Source organism: Carya illinoinensis, chromosome 13, assembly GCF_018687715.1.
Source record: "Carya illinoinensis cultivar Pawnee chromosome 13, C.illinoinensisPawnee_v1, whole genome shotgun sequence".
NCBI classification, from domain to species: Eukaryota; Viridiplantae; Streptophyta; class Magnoliopsida; order Fagales; family Juglandaceae; genus Carya; species Carya illinoinensis.
The window spans coordinates 23,112,460-23,121,384 of NC_056764.1; positions in this window are offsets into that span (position 1 = coordinate 23,112,460).

Genomic DNA, 8,925 nt, shown 5'->3' on the forward strand with positions numbered 1-8,925 from the left:
GCCTTCCGCCCACCTTTCTTGGTAATAAATAGCTGAAAGCCTCCAAGAGACGTAGATGTCTCTCGTTCCACCCCAATCAGTCCACTTTAGCTGCACCAACCATCAAAACCAATTAAATAACCGCATGTATTTAATTGCCAAATTTGTTCTATTTTCTTCTGTCCTTCACTTCTTATTTTGCCAAATCTGTTCTTGACTTTTACATTGCATGTATTTATCCACCACAAATCATTTTCTTCACCGCATGCATCTATGAACAACCAAGTAAGAAAGTCACCACCAAAAGTCTTCGTCTTTATTTTTAGCTGTCCAAGTACACTTCTTCATTTCTTCTCTTTGTTCCTCTCAATTAATATGCACTTTTGGTCAAAAGTTCCAACTGAATCCATGTGAATTTTATTTGAGCTGAAAATAAGTAAATAAAAATAACACTCAAAAGTAAATAAATAAATAGATTATCAAAAATATATTATATTTGTGAGGAAATATTGTCCAATTAAATTATAGTTATAAAATTAAGCATAAACATGATATCAATCAATTAAAAATCACAATTCGTATTCATGCTTATTAACTATTTTTCCATCTAAAACTAATAATAGTGTCACAAAGAATTTAAAATACATTGGTTTTAAATAGCTAAAACATGCAATATTTCAGCTCAATCACTTGCAACAATTCAATAAAACCATAATTGAGTTTCAGGTTCTTCCTATAAAAAAGAAACTGACGTAGCACCAGGCAAACTAGCATCTTGAAGTTTCTCAAGTGCATAATTATTGTTGGTATAAAGAAATGTCTTGAGGAGATCAAGCAACTTCTAGACCAAGGAACTAGTATTTAAGCTATCCAAGATCTTTTAGTTTGGATTTTTCATCAATCAAATGTTTCAGCTAATCAACACACTATAAATCATTGAAAGTTTGCAAAATATTATTAACATATACAAATAAAGCAATAAATGAATTGCCATTGGTCTAGTGAAAAGGGAATAATCAGTTCTGGGCTAAACAAAACAGCGTGCAAAAAGAGTGTTAGAGAACTTGGAAAACCATTTACGTGAGGAGTGCTTCAAACCTTAAAGAGACTTATTTAATTTGCAAACTTTGGACTCCCCTTATTTTGAAAACGATGAGGTAAAATCATGTAAACTTCTTCCAACAAATCACCATGTAAAAAAAGTATTAAACCCATAAAGCTGTACTAAATGCCCTTTCTGGGCAGCTGCTATAGCAAAGGTTCAATTAGTGACCATCTTAGTCATAGGTGAGAAGGTTTCAAAATAATCCAAAAAACACATTGGGTATAACCCTTAGCAACCAACCCAGCTTTTGTCATTCAATATAAGCATCAGCTCTATATTTGACTTCATATACCATTTACAACCAAATGGGTTGTTTTCCTTGGGATAAAGTGTAATAGTCCAAGTATTATTTGTTTCCAAGACTAAAATCTCAAAAACCATGGCATCTCTCCAATGAGAGTACTGGATTGCTTGATGATAAAATTTAAACTCTATAACAGAAAATAATTTCAAGGGAAAAGTATTTATATCTATGATAAACGTTGATATCATCATTCAAATTTAGAAATATCATATTGAGTACCTACAAGATGAGAAAAAGAACCTATGGTAGAACAAGAAAAAATATGATGTAGAGTGTGTAGTAAAAGAGATATAATAAGAATTCTACAAATAACCAAGAGGTCCTCAAATTTGAGATGAAATTCAAAATGGTAAAGAGTCAATCTATTTTGAAACATTATTTGAATATGTAGATAAAGGTCTTATAAAAGAGATGTCTCCATGTAAGGATTATGTTGATCAACGGAGAGTTGTTGAAGGCAGAACAACAAGAAGTACTATTTATGATTGATTTGGTGATGGTATGAGAAGCAAAAGGCAAAGAAGCCAAGATTTTATAGAGGAAGACATGCTCAAGAAAAACGATATGTCTAGAAATAAAATATTCATTTGTAACAAGATCTAAGAGTTTATAACCTTTTATAACAAAATGATAACCAAGGAGAACATATTTTTGTGCTCTAGGATCAAATTTGGATTTGGATCTAGTTAAGAATGAGGCAAAACAGAGGCATCCAACATTTTAAGGTGATCCTAACTAGAAGAAGAATGAAAAAGTAATTCACAAAGAGATTTGTTATTCAAAATAGGTGTTGGTGGTAGATTAATGATATGAGTGGCTGAAAAAATGGCATCACCCTATAAAAGAAAAGGCAAGTGAGATTGAAACATAAGAGCTCAAGCTATGTTTAGAATATGTTGGTGGTTGCTGCGCTTGCACTCTACAGCTTATATTGTTGTGGAGCTTCAATACAACTAAACTGATGAAAGACATCTTTAGACTTTAGAAAAGGACAACCCAAAAAATTTTGTACCATGATTAGTATAGAATTTCTTAATTCTGAAAATTGAGTTGTGTTTTAATCAGTTTGGATCAAAATTTGCAATGATGATTGAGACTTCAAATTTGCATTAATAAAGATATACCTATGTAGCACGTGTACAATCATCAACAATTGTTAAGAAATATTTGTGACCTTCAACAGTAGGGATGTATAATGATCCCCAAACATCACAATGAACAAGATCAAAGGGGGAGTTGGAAAAAATGAGTATTTGAACAACTATCTGTTTATTTTGTATCCTTGAAATGCACTTTGGTTAAACTTTGGCATCATAGGCTTGGTCATCCCTGTGTTTTAAGGATGAAATCCCTGAATGAAGTTGTTCCTGAGTTAGTTGTACCCCATTTTTCTGTATAAACTTTGGTATCATAGGTTAGGGAATGCTACTTTCTTTTGTTTTGCCAGTGGACAAATAGAAAATTCTCACCGCAGAAAGAAATGTTCTCCCATTGACAAAAGGATCTTTGGGCTTTGGAATCAGCATCTCCATAAACGAACTCACATGCAGGGACTTTGGAGGCTATATGTTACAGCCTATTACAAGGCTAATGGGTGAACATCTTTCACATTTGAAGGGAAATGCATTAGGTATTATCTTGGATACTTCCCATAAGATCAATTGAAGTCATGAAAACCTCTCTTATTGAACCTTATACTTCAAAATTATAACCTATATATATAACTATTTACTAAGACATTATATATTTAATTTTATTTTAATAATCGGATTGTAATTATATATCATAAAAGTATATAATTAGAACCTAATTGTATACAGACAATTACAAAACTATAATATTGTCAAAACGCATCATAATGGCTATATATAACATGTACAAGGTCATAATCACGAACAAGTAGATTGAGTTCGTACCAAACCCTAGATATATACATGTTAGGGAGGTGGGCATGTGCATCGATCTTCCAAAGATAGTGATGACTTAGATGACGTAAATGGGAAGAAATCTCAAGCCAGTTTACATGGTGTTTATAAAGTATAACGGCTCAATGAAGAAACTTCAGATGAAATAAACTTATAACAGAATTAGTAAGAAGAATTTGGCAATCCAATACACACAACTGATTGAGCAATCCAAACACAAGAGGCAGATACACAACCATTATACCTCAAACAAACACACATTCACATCAGTTTCACATCACGTTGCAAAAAATACAAGTGTACATCTAAAAATGACAACTTTTTTCATGCAACCTACTCGCATAAATTCACAAGAAATAGGAGATACCTGGAGCCTCATTTGATCATTCTGGAAAACAGAGGACTAGGCACTTCAGACTAGAAATGGAGGCACAGAATCATCTATTCCAGCGAAGGTGGAAATGTAGTCATTCAGCCTCCCAAACGGAGACCACAACCAAATTAAATGGAAGGACGTGTGAACACTAGGGTTTACGATTGGGAGATCAAAATCTTCTTTGAAAAATTTGAACCAAAAAAGCACTGAAATAGAACAAAACTGGAATGGGAGAAACGGGAAAGTGGCTAGAGGTGGAGGAGCTGAAGCCACTCGAGAATACAAGGGAAATTTGTTTTCGTTTGGGTGGATTGAGCTACGATGAAGCTTGGTGGGAACGGGTCGAAGTGCAGCAAAAAGTTAAACTCGGTCGGAGTGAGCAAACGTGAGGGAAAAAAAAGTTAGGGAGAAATTAAAAGTGAAATAGGGTGTTTGGCGTGGCCATGAGCTGTAGTAGCGAACAATACAGCACTGCAAAAACATTTCCCTAACTTGGATGGCAAAAATCGTTGCAATAACACTAAAAACTGTTGCAATTTTTGGCAATGAACTGGTATTATTTTTACAACAATTATTTTCATTGCAATAAAGATAAAATCACTGCAAATAGTCATTAAAGAAAATTATTGTTTTAAAAGTCTGCAGCATATCAAAATCGCTGCTTTTAATAGGTTATTACAGCGATTTTATTTTCAACAAATTTAAAATCGCTGGAAAAGGCCCTATATTTTGTAGTGGCCTAACTATTTTTGGTTAATTTTAATATTTAAACAAGTAAACCTACACACCCTTACTTTAGTAATTGAAACAAGATTTTAATATTTAACATTAGACGTGTTTCATATGCTTACTGCTAACCCTAACAACCTGCAACCAAAAATGAGAATGATTCGGCATTTAGGTAAGGGATATCTCTAATGCCTAAATCAGTGGAGAAGTTCAATTGTTTTTTATTCAAAGAGCTTTTTGGTGCGCCCTCTCTACACCCTCACAAAGTTTGCTTTACTTCTCTCACACAAACACCAACGTCGATCTATACTTAATTCACTAGTTTGGCTACATTTCAAGCATTAGCCAGATGAGTACTTGTACATATTGCCGTCTAAGAGTGTTGTTTAAAACTGAAATTATTTCTTAAAAATCTAATTTGAAGTTATTTTTATGTTAGATTTTGGGTAGATGGTTAAATACTTCACTAGCTAGGACTTGTTTAAGATTAAAATGTGAGTTATAATGTTGTGTTCGTAATTGGTTATTGTTTGGAGTTACTAAGGACTAAAGAAGGGCTAATCAGATTTAGCATGTTATAAATATCTATATGGTATGCATGTATGTGGGTGTTGAAGGAGTAACGTGCTCCTAGTCCTAGTTTTGGACCAAGCATGTGAACTTACACGTATTATACATGTGTCAACAGTAAGTGCAGATACTTGTAAACTGGCATGTATATTAACACATTCACAGCAAATGCAGATACTTGTGTTGTAATGCGATAACGGGAAATGATACACGGTTCAAAGGGACCCCTGTAGCACCTAAATGGTCACTTTTATCAAGCTTATTGAACTAGATTCCAAATTTATGTATTTCACATTCATGCTATGTTCAAGTTCATGTTCATGTCATGTTTCAAGTTCATTTTATTCAGATCAAGTTTATGTCATGTCAAGTTTTAAGTTCAGTTTATGTTTTAGTTCAAGTTATGTCAATTCATGCTATGTTGTATGTCAAGTTATGTTATGCTTACTTATGACTTTGATTATGCATTCATGCCTTTATTGCCATGCATGTATCAATAACTTATGTGGAAGTTCTCTTTTAACTTGTTGAGATTTGTACTCAAATCTTATCATGATAGTCCCAACTACCATTCCCCCACAAATGGTAAAAGATGTGCCAGGATCAGGAAGAGAGTGATTGAGCTGAAATATTGCATATTTTTATATATTTAGAACCAATATATTTTAATTCTTTTATTACATTATTATTGATTTTAGATGGAAAAATCGTTAAGTTACATAAATCCAAGTTATGATTTAAATTGATTAATAGCATGAATTTATGCTTAATTTATAACCTGTGGTTTAATTGGATTATATATTTTTTTCACATGCATAACACATCTTTAATATTTTATTCTTTATTTTTATTTTTTTCTAATTTCTATTTTTTAATAGATGAATCATATGGGTAGAAAAATATAAAAAGTAAAAGAAAGTGGATTGATTTCTGTTTTCTTTCCGTAAGAGACTTCATTTGACTCTTGGAGAGATTAAATGTGACTTGCTTTTTGGCTTTTTGGTCTTTCACACGTGGCATGGATTAGGAGGTTTACTTATATTAGGACTTTGACTTGGGGTGAGATTGGTTTTTATGCTATTAGTTTTACACGCCGAAAGGAAGAAATAATTCTCTTGGTGCCGCACGAAGTATTCTTCTCTTGGGGCATTTTATTCATTTCAACATTGTGGGCATATGCCGCATACTTCTATATTTTCAATCAAGCAATTCAACACCAGATAAACTTTTATTTGGGATAGATTTTGAGAGTCCTCACCAGCACTTGACAAATTTTGACTTGGTTTGCGCTACTTTTATTACTAGGGCCACTACTAATGAATTTATTAGACTCCCTTTGTTTCCTTTCTCTTTAAAGGATAAAGCGAAGATTTGGTTTAATTCTTTGAGGCTTAATTCTATCTCTGGTTTAATTCTTTGAGGCTTAATTCTATCTCTAATTGGTCTGATATACAACGTGAATTCTTACAAAAAAAATTCTTTTTTAGAGAACTCAGTTTTTACAAGAGCAAATCAGTCAATTCAATCAGAAAACTGATGAGACTTTTCAAGACAGTTGGGAAAAATTTAAAGATTTGGTAAACATCTATCCACATCATGGTTTCGAATCTTGGAGGTTGGTGAGCTATTTTTACACTAGTCTCACTCCAGAATGCAAGCAGTTTGTTCAGACGAAATGCAATGGGAAATTCTTTAGCAAGGAACCGGATAAAGCACTATCATTTTTTGATTATCTTGCTGAGAGCGCACAACAATGGAACACTCATACTGATCGAGTGTTGTTAACAGCACAATCACTAAGGGCTATTTCTGGAGGGGGTAGATATGAGTTTAAGGAAAACACTGATGTTCAAGCTCGAATAGTTGCATAAACTAGAAGACTGGAGGTCATGGAAATGGAAAAAGTGAAGGCTATTAAAGTAGTAGAGGCATGCTCTATATGTGTTGATTTGAACCATAAGACCCAAGACTGCCCAATTATGCCAGTATTTAAAGAAAGTGGGTGTAAGCAGATGCAATCAACTAATTGGGTTAACAGAGCACAAATCAGCCTTTTTCTAACACATATAATCTGGGGTGGAGGAATCGCCCAAATTTCTCATGGAGAAATGATCAACCTGGCTAGTCTCCACCATCTCAGCAGCAGCCATTTCATCAGGGTGCTCCTCAGCACCAGTATCAGCCATATCAGAGTTCTCAGAGCTATCCTTTTGTAGCTCCTCGTGGATTTCAGCTTCATGTAGCTGCACAGAGTTCTTAGCCTCCATCATCTACAAAGAAGTCTCTAGATGACAGTATGGCACAGATGGCCAATACGTTTTAGCAATTCATGCATATTCAGGCCACCACAAACAGTCAGAACACTCAAGCCATAAATGAGTTGCGTGGACTATTAATAAGATGAGCACGACATTGAGCACTCTAGAGAAAGGGAAATTTCCACCACAGCCTCAGCCTAATCGTCAAGTATACAAACAACAATAACAACACGTACATAATGTTTCAGGGGATGTTATTAAGACAACGAAGGTCGTTCTTACTTTGAGAAGTGGGAAGGAAATTCCCCAACCTGAGATGACCATGGACAGACAAGTAGTTGCTTCTAAACCTAAAGATGTAATAGAGACAGATGAAGCTAAGAAAGAACCAGAGGAAGTGAGGCTAGAGTCAAAGATGCCTGTGAGTGGAGAAACTGAAACTAGTAGGGGGTAACAACCTGTGGTTTCCTATCCTCAAAGATTGGCAGCTGGCCAAAAGAACAAATATCACACTGAGATTCAGGAGATTTTTAAGCAAGTTGACTCACTCAAAAATGAGTAGCACTAAAGCTATCCCAAGTGCAGGAGGATGTCGTGTAATAATTAGGAATAAATTCCTAGATTGTCTCCTCAGGGAAAGTTACTTAAAAATCAAACTCGTTGAAAAGGGTGAAAAACTTCACAAAGAGAAAATAAAATGATGGTATGTGCAATGGATGGAAAAGGGTACTAGTCATGGACTAGATTCATGTTTTTAGATTTTGATTGTCGGATTGGAATGTAAAGGACTAATAGATTAAACTCAAAAATTAATAAAACTAAATTAAGAATTAAACTAAATTAGGAAGTAATTGACAAAACATGCACTGAAAATTGAAAAGCCCCAAAATCAATGTTCTAGGGTTCATCATTATATTCAAATCACAAATTCTCAAATTAAACCACCGTGATTGTAATCACTATTAAAATGAAAGCTTAACGAAACGATAAAAATAAATAACATGAATTAAATGAATAACAAATAAATTACTCAAACATCTAAATCAAAATTCTCCAAAATAATTCAGAAACTCAAAACTGAAATGAAATAGCAAGTAGGGAATTGAAAAGATCGAGCCAATTGAATGGAGATGAAGATTCAAAGCGGTGGAGGAGGCTGAGCTGCAGTGGCAATTAGACCCCTTAAGGAGTTCTTCAATCTGCTGCAGTGTGAGTGAATGATCCAGTGGAAATTGTATAGCTGCGTGAATGATCGATTGTATGAATCCTCCTCTCCAAATCTGAACAAAAATCAAAGGAAAAATGAATTCTAAGTGTTTCTCTAATGAAAACAGAGTTTTTCCCAGGCCAAGAGTCGGCCATAAGATGTAAAAAATCATTTATATACTCTGACGGCGGAATAAACCCTGATCTGTAAAATACGATATTTGCTCGAGCGGAGTGTCGAGTGAACATCGAGCGTTCGACTCTGCCTAAGTTCGCTCGAGTGGTCTGTCGAGTGAACATCGAGCGTTCGACTCTGCCTCAGTTCGCTCGAGCGGCCTCAGTTCGACTCTACCTCAGTTCGCTCGAGCGGCCAAATGCCTCCGCTCGAGCAATCACTTTTCCCGCAACTCGCTCGAGCCCACTGTCAAGCGGAAGTCGAGCGTTTGAATATGCCTGACTTTGCTCGAGCGGCC